Genomic DNA, 12,477 nt, shown 5'->3' on the forward strand with positions numbered 1-12,477 from the left:
GTCTGTCCCCCCCCCCCTCTGTCTCTGTCTCTCTCTCTCTGTCTCTCTGTGTCTCTGTCTCTCTCTGTCTGTCTGTCTGTCTGTCTGTCTGTCTCTCTCTCTCTCTCTCTCTCTCTCTCTCTCTCTCTCTCTCTCTCTCTCTCTCTCTCTCTCTCTCTCTCTCTCTCTCTCTCTCTCTCTCAGTAAATACCAGCATGATTCACATGTCAGCTGTGAAGTTTGCAATTGTGAGAGTAGCTGGAACGAGTTGGAGGAGGAGGAGGAGGAGGAGGAGGAGGAGGAGCAAGAGGAGGAGGAAGAGGAAGAGGAAGAGAAAGAGGAGGAGCAGGAGGAGGAGGAGGAAGATGAGGAGGAGGAAAAAGGGACGAGGGGGGAAAAGAGGGAGGAAGATGAGAAACAGGGAGAGAAGAAGGGTTAAGGGGAAAAAGACGAAGACTAAAGGGAAGAAGAGGGCGAGGAAGAAGAGGAGGAGGAAGAAGAGACAAAGAAGGAAGAAGAATAACATGTCAGGAAAGTAACAGTAGCACGTAGTTAACCTTTAAGCTTCGTTTAATCAAAATTTTCTCTGTTCCCTCAAGATATTGAATTAAAACTCAATTAAGGCTTCATAATGCTCTTAATCTATTTTCAAGCAAACATGGCAGTAATGAAAAGGACGTAGAGTCAACAAGAGGAAATACCAGGCCGAGGCTTACTATTCAGAAATTTTATTGGATTCTTTAACTTTGGTGATAGATAAGCGAAGATGAAAAAATGTGTGTGTGTGTGTGTGTGTGTGTGTGTGTGTGTGTGTGTGTGTGAAAGAGAGAGAGAGAGAGAGAGAGAGAGAGAGAGAGAGAGAGAGAGAGAGGGAGAGAGAGAGAATGTAAACAGACAATAGAGAGCTGAAGGTCAAAAAGCGAGGGTAAAAACACAGGAGCCTACATAATGACCGGAATACTGGCATTGAAGAGTCAGGCACAGTGAATTGGCTGACTGACTGACTAATTGGCTGGCTGATTTGTTGGTGGGATGGTCGAGTGGCTGGGTGGTTGTGTGGTTGGGTGGATGGTTGGTGTGTGGATATATGACCGGTTGGATATATAGTTGTTTCTTTGGCTGTGTAGTTGTTTGGTTGGTTGTGTGACTGTGATCGTTTGGTTGCGTGTGTAGCTGCGTGGTTGTTTAGTTGATTGTGTGGTTGTTTTGTTCGGAGTGAATGGTTGGCTGTGTGGTTGCATGGGTGGCTGTGTGTTGTTTGGGTGGCTGTATTGTTGTTTGGGTGGCTGTATTGTTGATTGATTCTATGGGTGTGTGGTTAGCCATGTGGTTGTTTGATTGTCTGTGTGGTTGCTTGGTTGGGTGTATACTTGTTTGGTTGAATGTTTTGTTGTCTGTGGTTGTTTAACAGGATGGCTGCCTGGCCTGCAGAAAGAGGTATTATTAATTGGGTCACGTCACCAGGTACTTGACGAGTCCTTTCACTGCTCAGACCCACCTTAGGGCAGGTATTACGCTCTTCCTTTTGTTATGCCAAGCCGGGATAACCCGGAATTGAGAGCCTGCAGAATTAAAGATTCCCTTCATCCCCATACCCCATCCCACCCCCCACCCCTACCCTCACTCTCACTACCCCAAAAAAGTGAAGAAAATGAAAGGCAAAATCAAGATCCGGGCCTTTCGAGATGCCTGGACATACAGCATTTACAAGACTATAGGATACAGTGGATGGAAAGGAAAGACTGATGCCCACCTATATTATTCATCTGAAGGCTTGACCACTGAGTGAATTGTGACAGGTTGGCTGACAAAGTGGATACCTGATAGGCTAATCTGGCGGACTGATTTCCAGTTAATCGTTCTCTGACAAATTATTCAATTGTGTATGGTGGACTAATTACCTGGCGACAGATTGATTGACCAACTACCAAACTGGCTGACTGACCGTTTTGAAGTGACGAACAGATTGGTTGACTGAATAGCAAACTAAGTACTGACCGACTGAATAAGAAAATGACTGACTGACCGGCTGAATATCGAACTGACTGGCTAAGCAACTGACATAACTGACCAACTGCCAGGACTGACTAAAATGACTAACTGACTGATTGATAAGACCAACAAATTAACTGACTGAGTGATCTAACTACCTAACAAATGAACCATCCGAGTGTGATAGTGACCTAGTAGCGGCCACTTCATACCGGACATAGCGTGTAAGCCTTGACAATAGCGAGGTCATGACAGCGTTGTGTGGTACATGACAATCACATCAGCCAGTTTTCTTCCCTTCCCTTCAGTCCTCTCCCCCCCCCCCCTCATCTTCCCCGTCTCTTTCAACCTTTCACCCCACCTCTCTCTTCCAACATCCCCACCCCATTTTTTCTCCCTTCCCACTCCCCTCTCTTTCCCCTTCCCCCTATTAACCTCTCCCCCTCTTTCCCCCACCCTCTTATCTCTCCCATCCCCCTCTTCTTTCCCAACCCTCCTCTCTTTCCCCCACCCCCTCTTCTTTCCGCCAGCCTCCTCTCTTTCCCCCAGCTCCCTCTCTTTCCCCCAGCTCCCTCTCTTTCCCCAGCTCCCTCTCTTTCCCCCAGCTCCCTCTCTTTCCCCATCCCCTCTCTTTCCCCCATCCCCTCTCTTTCCCCCACCCCTTCTCTTTCCCCCACCCCCTGTCTTTCCCGCATCCCCTTTTCTTTCCCCAGCCCCGTCTTCTTTCCTCACGTTCCTCTCTTCCCCTCACTTCCTCTCTTTCACCCCCTCTCTTTCTCCCACCCCTTTCTTTCCCCCATCCCCTCTTTCCCTCCGCCCCCTTTCTTTTTCCCACCCCCCTCTCTTTCCATCTCCCCCTCCGTTTCCAACTCCCTCCGTGGGAAGTCGTTGGTGCATCGGTTGGCATACCCAACTCACAGCTGAAAGAACTCTAATGCAAAGCTCAGGATGGCTAGACCCTTGGATGCAGTTTGTTTTCTCTTGTTCACCCAGCAGCATAATTAGGGACCTGTACATAACGTTGACTGTTGCGGTTCATGTTCGGAATATTGGTACTTAGCCAAAAATGATCGTCAGCTTTACTGGCCCTCGTGCAGTTTATAGGCATAAAATAAACAGACCTTTTTCTCTTCCCTTCCTCCCTCCCTCCTTTTCCCTTCCTCCTTCTCGTCCACCACCCAGCCTCTCCTACCGCCTCCCACTCTTTCCCAACCTTTCTTTGTTCCCTTCTCTCATCTCCTCCTACTTTCCACCTCTTGTCACCTTGCCCTCTTTCCTCTCTTTCCCCGCTACTCCCATCCTTTTTTTACTTTACCTCTCCGTTCCTCTTGATCATCTCTTCTCCTTTCTTTCTTTCTTTTTTCTTTAGTTTCCCCTTCTACACTCTTCCTTACACTTCATCTCTTTCTCTCCTCCCCTGCCACTCCTTCCATCTCTTTCCCCCACTCCTCCCGTTTACCCCATTGTCTTTATGCTCATACCCACGGCATACCCTGCTCACCTTCTGGGACACCGGGCTGTCTTCAGAGCCGCCACAGCTGGCATTGTACGTTATGGTACGGCCGACACTGAACGGTACAGTACTTTTGACACAGTACGGTACACCTGTAACGGTAAGGTATAATAGGGAACATCCGACACGTAACGGTACGGTATAACTGACATGATACAGTGTTGCTGACATAGTATGGTGTGGAATGGTATGGTATGGTATGGTATGTCTGACACATAACAGTATAGAATGGCCGTTATAGCATAGTATAGCACAACTGACACAGCACAGTACGGTGCGACTGACACTGTACGGTACAGTGCAGCAAACACAGTACGGTATGGTATGGTTGGCACATTTCGGTACGGTTCATCTGATACGGTAAGTAAGATACAGCTGACACGGTGATGATGCAGAGCAGCGATGGTCCACGATGCCATGGCTCAGATGTGAGAATTAACACTGGTATTCTAGGTATCATGGCAGGCTTCGTAGCACGTCTTTTTTAGCGATTGTTTACCATATGACAATTTAATATTCTGTTTTGTTATTTATTTCGTTTCAGTATCAATATAATTTGCATCAGTAGCATACGAGATGATAATGCGGTGTAATGTTCTCAATAAATCGCCAGTCCTGGATATGATGAGAGATTGGCCTTTTCCAGTTGCAAATTCACCTGCCAGTTTCTTCCCCAACTTAGAGTATATGGAATGTTGGGCTTCAGCTGCGGCAGTGTGCTGAATCCAGTGCTGATAGGTAGGTCTTTAGTGGGCCCAGTAGTACGCCAGGTGGAACCCCGGAACGAACAGGATAATTGGATGATTCAGTACCACCCACGACGAGAAAAGAAAAAAAATCAACTTGAAAAGGTTCCTGGGATGACTTCTTTTTTTTTTTTTCCTTTTTTCACGTAGATAATTGTACCCACCAGAATCCAGCTCTCAGCGTGACGACTCTTTGCTACATAACTTTAGACAAGAAAGTTAACCAGTCATGTGTGTAACAACGCATAACTTTCCATCCTTCACCCTAACTGTTGCTGGGACACAGGTCAAGTCTGCTTGATGTAATCGTTAAATGTAAAGTAATTCTTCAACATTTTTAAAGACAATTGCTACAGTGGCAGTTCTGCAGTTTTTCAGGCACATTATGGACCTTTATTTATTTACTTATTTATATATATATTTATTTATTTTTTTGTATAAAGGCTGAATTTTAGCTTCGTTCTACACCTGTGCTCTCTCTCTCTCTCTCTCTCTCTCTCTCTCTCTCTCTCTCTCTCACACACACACACACACACACACACACACACACACACACACACACACACACACACACACACACACACCAATGAACCTGATGACTCTCGTGCAATGTTTGACACCTTGACGGGAAGGGAAAGGGCAGCGGAAGGGAAAGTGGGGGAGGGAGAGAGATAACACAGTGGGAAAGGTTAGATGGTGTATGCAGACGTGAGAGAGAGAGAGAGAGAGAGAGAGACAGACAGACAGACAGACAGAGACAGACAGACAGACAGAGGCAGAGAGGGAGGAAAGGAGGAAGAGGGAGAAAGAGTGAAATGAGGGAGAAGAAAAGATGATGATGGAAGAGCAGGAGGAAACCAGAATCTTGTCATCATTTTCTTCTGTCACGCATGACCCTGGCACACACACACACACACACACACACACACACACACACACACACACACACACACACACACACACACACACACACACACACACACACACACACACACACACACACACACACACACACACACACACACACACACACACACACACACACACACACACATACACACACACACACACACACACACACACACACACACACACACACACACACACACACACACACACACACACACACACACACAGAGCTTGGATATTCCTCCTCCTCCTCCCTCCCAGTACCTTTTTTTACCCCACTCTTCTTCCTTGGCATTTTCCCTTGCCCTCTTTCTTGTCCCTCCTCCCTCTTCCTTCCTGTCTCTCCCTCATCCTTCCTGCTCCTTCCTCATCCCCCTCTCAACCCCCTACCCCCACTTCATCCCATTTGCATTGTCTCGCCTGTTGTATTCTTTCATTTTCTTTTTCCCCTCAGTATTCATTTATATATCTTTCATTAGCATCCAAATGTATATATTCCATCACTGAATTTATTTCTTAATATTCGTTCATGGTTTATTTTCCAGTTTGCCTTCAATTTCCTTTTTTTTTTTTTTTTTTTTTTTTTTTTACTGTACTGCCTTTTTTTCTTTCCTTTATTTTGTCATAGTTATTTTCATTTCATTTTCCTCACCCATCCTTATTATTCTCCTATTGTCTTTTCTTTTCTTTTTTTTCTTTTTTCTCTCTTCACTCCTTAACTTCATGTTGTTCTCATATGCTCTCACTCTTTTCTCCCCTTCTCTTTGATTCTTGTCTCTAGGCTTTCCCTTTCCCTCTCTTTCCTTTCTTTACCCTTCCCTCCCCCTCAACTGTGTCTCATTCCTTTCCCTTCCCTCCCGTTTTCCCTTTTCATTCCCTTCCCTCCCTTTTTCCCTTTTCATTCCCTTCCCCACCCGTCCTTCCCTTACCCTGCCCTTTCCTCCCCCCACCTATCTTTCCCTCCATTTACCTATCTTCTTTCCCATCACGTACGCTTCCCTCCCTTCATCTAGGCTTCCCTCCCTTCACCTATCTTCCTTTCTTTTTCTTCTTCTTACCTTCCCTCCACACACCTACCCTTCCTTTCCTTCATCTACCCTTCCGTTTCCTTCCCTCCCTTTCCTTTTCCTTCCCTTTCCTTTTCTTCCTTTTCCTTCCCTTCCCTTCCTTTTCCTTCCCTTCCCTTCCTCTCCCATCCCATCTCTTCCCTTCCCTTCCCTTTCCTTCCTTTCTCTTCTCTTTCTTTCTCCTCCCTTTCCTTGCTTCTCCAGTTCTTCTTTCCATCACCTTCCCTTCCCTTCCTTTCCCTTCCCTTCCCTTCCCTTCCCTTCCCTTCCCTTCCCTTCCCATCCCTTCCCTTCCCTTCCCTTCCCTTCCCTTCCCTTCCCTTCCCTTCCCTTCCCTTCCCTTCCCTACCTGTTCTTCCTTTCCCATCTCTTCTCATCCCTCCCCTTCCCTCCCCTCCTTTTCACTTCCCTATCCTGCCCTTACCTTTCCCTCCCACCCTTCCTCACCTACCTTTCCTTTCCATTCCCATTAGGCTACAGGAACATTTTCCTTTTTATTCCCGTCCATTCTCTTATCTCTCTCCCAGTTTCCTCCTTCCCCTTCCTTCCTTTTCTTTCCCCGTTCTTCCACATAATTCCTATTGCCGTTGCTATTTCCTTACATTCTCTTCCTGTCTGTCATTTTTTCCCTTTACCTTCCTTCATCCATTTCCTTTCCTTTTCCCTCATCTTTCCTCCCTTCCCCTTTTCTTTCCTTCCATTTCCCCCTCCTCTTCTCGTCACATCTTTCTCATCCCATCTCTTTTCCTCCACTTACATTCCCTTTCCCCCTTCCACAAACCCCAGTTCCCCCTCCCTTTCCTATCTACTTTTCTTTCCGTCTATCCCATTGCTCTTTCCCTTCTTATCTTCACCAGCCCCTAATATTCCTCTTTCTAATCGTCCTCTTTCTTTTTTTCCCTGTCCCTCCCTCTCATTCCCTTCTCACTCTCACCTCCGTCCCCATTTTCTTCTCATTCTCTCTTTTTCTTCCCCCTTCCCCTTTTGTTCCTTTTCCCGTTTTTCCCTTCCCTCCTCCCCTCCTCCAAAATATCCCATTCCTTTCCCTCATGCCTTTCCCTAATTTATTACCTTTGTTTCTTTTATTGTCCCCTCCTCATCTCTTTCTCTTCCCCCCTCCATGTCATTCTTTTCCCCTCCCCATCTCTTTCTCTTCCTCCACTCCTTCCACTTCCTTACCTTCCATCTTTCCTTCCCTCAGTCTCTCCCCGTCTCGTCCCTCTCCCTTCTGTATCGTCCTTCCCTTCCCCTTATCGTGCACCCCTCCCTTACTCCACCCAACTCCACCTGACCCCTCCAGAACCAGTTGACTTTCATCCTCCAGCCCTTTTCCCCTTGCCCCTCCCCTCCCACTACCCCTTGTCCTGTCCCGGCCTGCCCTTCCACTCCGCCTCTCCCTTCCATTTCCAAGGAGAGACGGGACTACACTGGTTAGCTCGTTCAACTCGCTATTGTAAGAGCCAGATGTCGGTTCTCGGGCCGGTCAGACTGGTGGGATGAGTTTGTTTCCCCCTATAGTTCATGTTCACTCAGTATATACATGTGGATCTTGATGTAAGAAAAGACAGGAATTAAGGAGAAAGTTATTGTCTGCTTTAATGACTTTCTTGTAGTCAGGTGTCGTTAATCTAAGTCTGCATCTTTTTCTATTCCCCTACCCTGGTGTAATTCTTTTTTTTTTTTTTCTGTCGTTTAAAATATCCTTTGTTATTAATTGCCGTTCTCTTCTTGTCCTTCTCTGTTCGCTCATTCATTCATTCATTCATCCCCACTTCCTCCTCCCCTTCCTTCCCCTCACCTTCCCTCCTCCATATCTCCTTGCCCTGCCATCATTACGTCTCTTATTCTTTCCCTCTCCCTCGTTATCCTTCCCCTCACCCTATTTTTATCCATCTTCTTTCTCCCTTCCTTAGTCTTGTTTCTGTCCTGCCTCCTTCCTTCTTTTTATTATAGTCCTTAGCTCTTTTTTTAAACCTTTTATTTTCCTTCCTGTTTTTTCACGTTTTCCCCTCTTCCCTGTTTTTCTCCCCTATCCTGTCTGTCCTCTTTGTTTTCCCCTTTCCCCTAGTTTCCTCTGTTCTTTATTTCCCTTCCTCTCTGTTTTCCCCTTATCCCTGTTTTCCCCTTATCCCTGTTTTCCCCTCATCCCTGTTTTCCCCTCATCCCTGTTTTCCCCTTATCCCTGTTTTCCCCTCATCCCTGTTTTCCCCTCATCCCTGTTTTCCCCTCATCCCTGTTTTCCCCTCATCCCTGTTTCCCCCTCATCCCTGTTTTCCCTCATCCCTGTTTCCCCTTCTTCTCCCTTTTCCTGTCTTTTTTTTTTCCGCTTCCTTTTCCACGTCCTTGTCTTTCTGCCTTCCTGTTCTTCCCCTTTCCATATTTTCTCCAGCCTTCCTATTTTGTCCCATCCCCTCATACGCCCTCCTCTGTTTTCCCCTCTTTCCCCTGTTCTTCCCATTATTTTTCTTAGTCTTTCTCCCTTTTCTTTTTTATTCTTCATCTGTACCCATTGTCTCTCTTCGTTTCCATTCCTTCCTAATTTTTCTTTTCTTTGTTCCTTTGTCCTTCCCCTCCTTATTCCCTCTTTTCTCCCTGTCTCCTCATATTCTTTCTTTTCGTGCATACTTCCTCCACCCTTCCTCTCCTTCCTACCCGTTTCTCTTTCATTATCTTTCCCTATTTTTACTCACTTCATACAACATCCTTTTTGTCATCATTATATTATGTGCGTTCAGTAAATACGGTTACTTTCCCTTTCCTTCCTTCCTTCTTCCTCCTCCTCCTCCTTTTCTATGGTTCCTTTTCTCTCCTGTCTTCTTTCGTGCTTCTTGTTTCTTCCTCCCTCCTTCCGTGCCTCCTCTGTCTCTTTTATCTACTCATCCATATCCTTCCCCATATATTTACTTCACGTTCCATAAATGTCTTCTCCCTACCTCCCTCCCTCCCTCTCTTCCTCCCTGTTGCCATTCCTTTCCTTTATTTCAGTTACCTGTTATTCCCTCCTTTTCTCCCCACTACCTTACTTTCCTTCTTTTTCTTCTTCCCTCTTTATGTTTACCCCTCTTCATCCTCCATTTCTCTTTCTTCATTCCGCCTTCTTTCCGATGTTACTCTTACCTTCCGCTTTTTGTTTCGTTTTCCCCCTTCTCTTTCCCCTCCTCCCTCTCTGTCTTCCCCTTCTTGCCTCCCCTCCCCTCCCCCCGTCTCTCTACTTCTCTCACATTCCCCTCCCTCTCTTTCTCCCCTTTCTCTTCCCCCCTTTCCCTCGTCTCCGCTTGCGTCCCCTTCCTCTCTGCCAACTCATGCATTCTCCCCTCGACGCTCACCCCTTCCCTCCCTGTTTCTCCCGTACTCTTCTTACACAACACATAAGGTACAGTAAACAGCCTCGTAAGGATCAATAGATTTGTTCTTTTTTTTTGCGTCTGTGCTGCATTTTTATCCTTCCCCCTCCCTTTCACTCATCTGTTCCGTTCCTCTCCCCTTCACTCATCTGTTCCGTTCCTCTCCCCTTCACTCAGATCTGTTCCGTTCCTCTCCCCTTCACTCAGATCTGTTCCGTTCCTCTCCCCTGCACCCAGAGCTGTTCCGTTCCTCTCCTCTTCTTACAGATCTGTTGCGTTCCCCTCCCTTTCTCTCAAATCTGTTCATTTCCCCTCTCCTCCCTTCCTTTCGTTCCTTTTTTCTTCCCGTATCATCCCTCTCTGTCCTGTTTCCCTCAGTTCCTCCCTCTGTTTGCTGCCCTCTTTCTCTGTCCCTTCTCTCTCTTCCTGTTTTTCTTCTTCCTTCCTCTCTATACTTACCCTTTCTCACCTATGTCCTTATCCATCCCCCTCTCTCATCCCTTCTCTCTTCCTATCCTTTCCCCTCCCCCTCTCCTCTTCCCCTCTCCCTCCCTACCTTCTACTTATTCCACCCACTCACCCACACACCCACACCCACCCACCCACTCTTTCTTATACAGCGTTGTTATTCTTGTGAGTTTATCAGCACCACTGCATTCTTTTTTTCTCCCTTTCTCTTTCCCTTCTCTTTTTCTCCCTCCTTTTCTTCTGCTCGTCTCTTTCTCTTGCCTTCTGTATCTCCCTGTCTGTCTCTCCTCTTCTCTGCCTCCTCGTCTCTGTCTCTCCCCCTTCTCTTTCTCCTCGTCTGTTTCTCTCCTCGTCTTATTTTTTCCCCTTCTCTTTCTTCCTCCTCTCTTCCAAGGCCTTCCAGTTTCTCTCCCCTTCTCTTAACGCCCCCCCCCGGTCTCAATCCCTCTCCACCTCTTCTCCTTCCTTTATCTTCACCACCCCTTCTTTTCCTCTTCCTTGCTCCTCCCCTCTCCTCCTTGTTCGCTTCCCCACCCCTTTGTTCCCTTCCCTTTTCCTCTTTATACCCATCCATTTCTATTTACCTACCCTTCATTTCCACCCTTCTCTCCTCTCCTCTTCCCTCCTCCTCTTCCTTTCCTCTTCACCTTAATCAACTTCACTTTCTCAGTCTCTCCCATTCTCCCTCTTACCATGTTTGACTTGTACGTTCGTCTATTCTTCATCTATTCTTCATCTCTCTTACTCTCTCCCTCATTCTGTTCCTCTTCCTCCCTCTCCTTCCTTCTTCTCCCAGCTTTCACTTATCCTCCCTTCTCCCCTCTTTCCTCATTCCTTTCCTTCCACCTTTGCTATATACCCCTCACCCCCCCTTTCCACCTCCTCACTTCCTTCCCCTTTACCTTTCCCCTCTTGCTTTTCCTCTCCTCCCCATCTTTCTTCACTTCTCTCTCTCCCCCCTCTCCCTTCCCCCTCTCTCCTCCACCCCCTCTCCTCCACCCTTTACTATCCTTATCCTCATCCTTCAGTATGTAGGGTTAGATCTTGTAGTCATAGTCTACTCTGTAACAAACAGCCTCGAAAGGACCATAAGGTCTGTTGCTGTTTGGTTTCCTTTATACTCCTTTGTACTCTTTCTCACACCAACCCTTCCTACCTGTGCTTTGTGTGTGTGTGTGTGTGTGTGTGTGTGTGTGTGTGTGTGTGTGTGTGTGTGTGTGTGTGTGTGTGTGTGTGTGTGTGTGTGTGTGTGTGTACTAGTCGTGGTACGATGGCCTTCAAAACTTGATACACTCGACATGAGATAATTACGTCTCTCTCTCTCTCTCTCTCTCTCTCTCTCTCTCTCTCTCTCATATTTTTAAATTACATTCCCCTTTCTCAAGTATAGTTCATGTCTCTCTTCTTTTTCCGCACTGTCTTTATTTCTTCCTTTTACCATTCTCTTTTTCCTACTCCTCTCCCTCCTCTCTCTCTTATCTTCCCTTTCCCTCTGCCTCCCTGCCACTCCTTTCCTTTCCTCTTGTCCTTCCGTGCCCCACATCCCTCCAGGTTGCTTGTTTCTGGTGTGACAAGCGACCTCACGCACACAAAGGTTACCCCTCTACCTCCCCCACCTCCCACCCTCACCTTCACACACTCACCCTGCACCCTCACCCCTCACCTTCACCCAGCCTGCCTCCCTACCCCTGCCACTCCCTCACATACCCTTGTCACCCTCACCCACACCTTCACCCCTACCTCACCTCAGCATACCAGTGCCACACCCTCACCTACCCTTGACTCCCTTACTCCCCCACCTTCAGTACTGCCTCACCCTCACCTGCCCTTGTCTCCTGTACCCCCACCTTCACCCTTACTCACCCCTGCCTCACCCCACATGCCAGTGCCACACCCTCACCCACCTGTGTCCCTTCTCTCCCTCCTTCATCCCCTACCTTACCCTTACTCACCTACCCTCGTCATCCTCACCCCCCTATCACCCCTACCTCACCCTTACTCACCTACCCTCGTCATAGTCACCCTCTATCACCCCCTATCACCCCTACCTTACCCTTACTCACCTACCCTCGTCATCCTCACCCCCCTATCACCCCTACCTCACCCTTACTCACCTACCCTAGTCATAGTCACCCTCTATCACCCCCTATCACCCCTACCTCACCCTTACTCACCTACCCTCGTCATCCTAACCCCCCTATCACCCCTACCTCACCCTTACTCACCTACCCTCGTCATCCTCACCCCCATATCGCCCCTACCTCACCCAAACTCCTGCCACACCCTCACCTACCCTCGTCACCCTCACCCTCACTTCACCCCTACCTCACCCTTACTCCTGCCACACCCTCATCTACCCTAGGCTCTTTCACCCCAATTCATACCTTCCTCACCCTTACACTTGCCACACTCTCACCTAACTTTATCTCCCTCATCTTAACCTTCACCCTTGCAACCCT

Source organism: Coenobita brevimanus, chromosome 6 (assembly GCF_032717465.1).
Source record: "Coenobita brevimanus isolate Jiangsu-jjx chromosome 6, ASM3271746v2, whole genome shotgun sequence".
In the NCBI taxonomy this organism is placed as follows: Eukaryota; Metazoa; Arthropoda; class Malacostraca; order Decapoda; family Coenobitidae; genus Coenobita; species Coenobita brevimanus.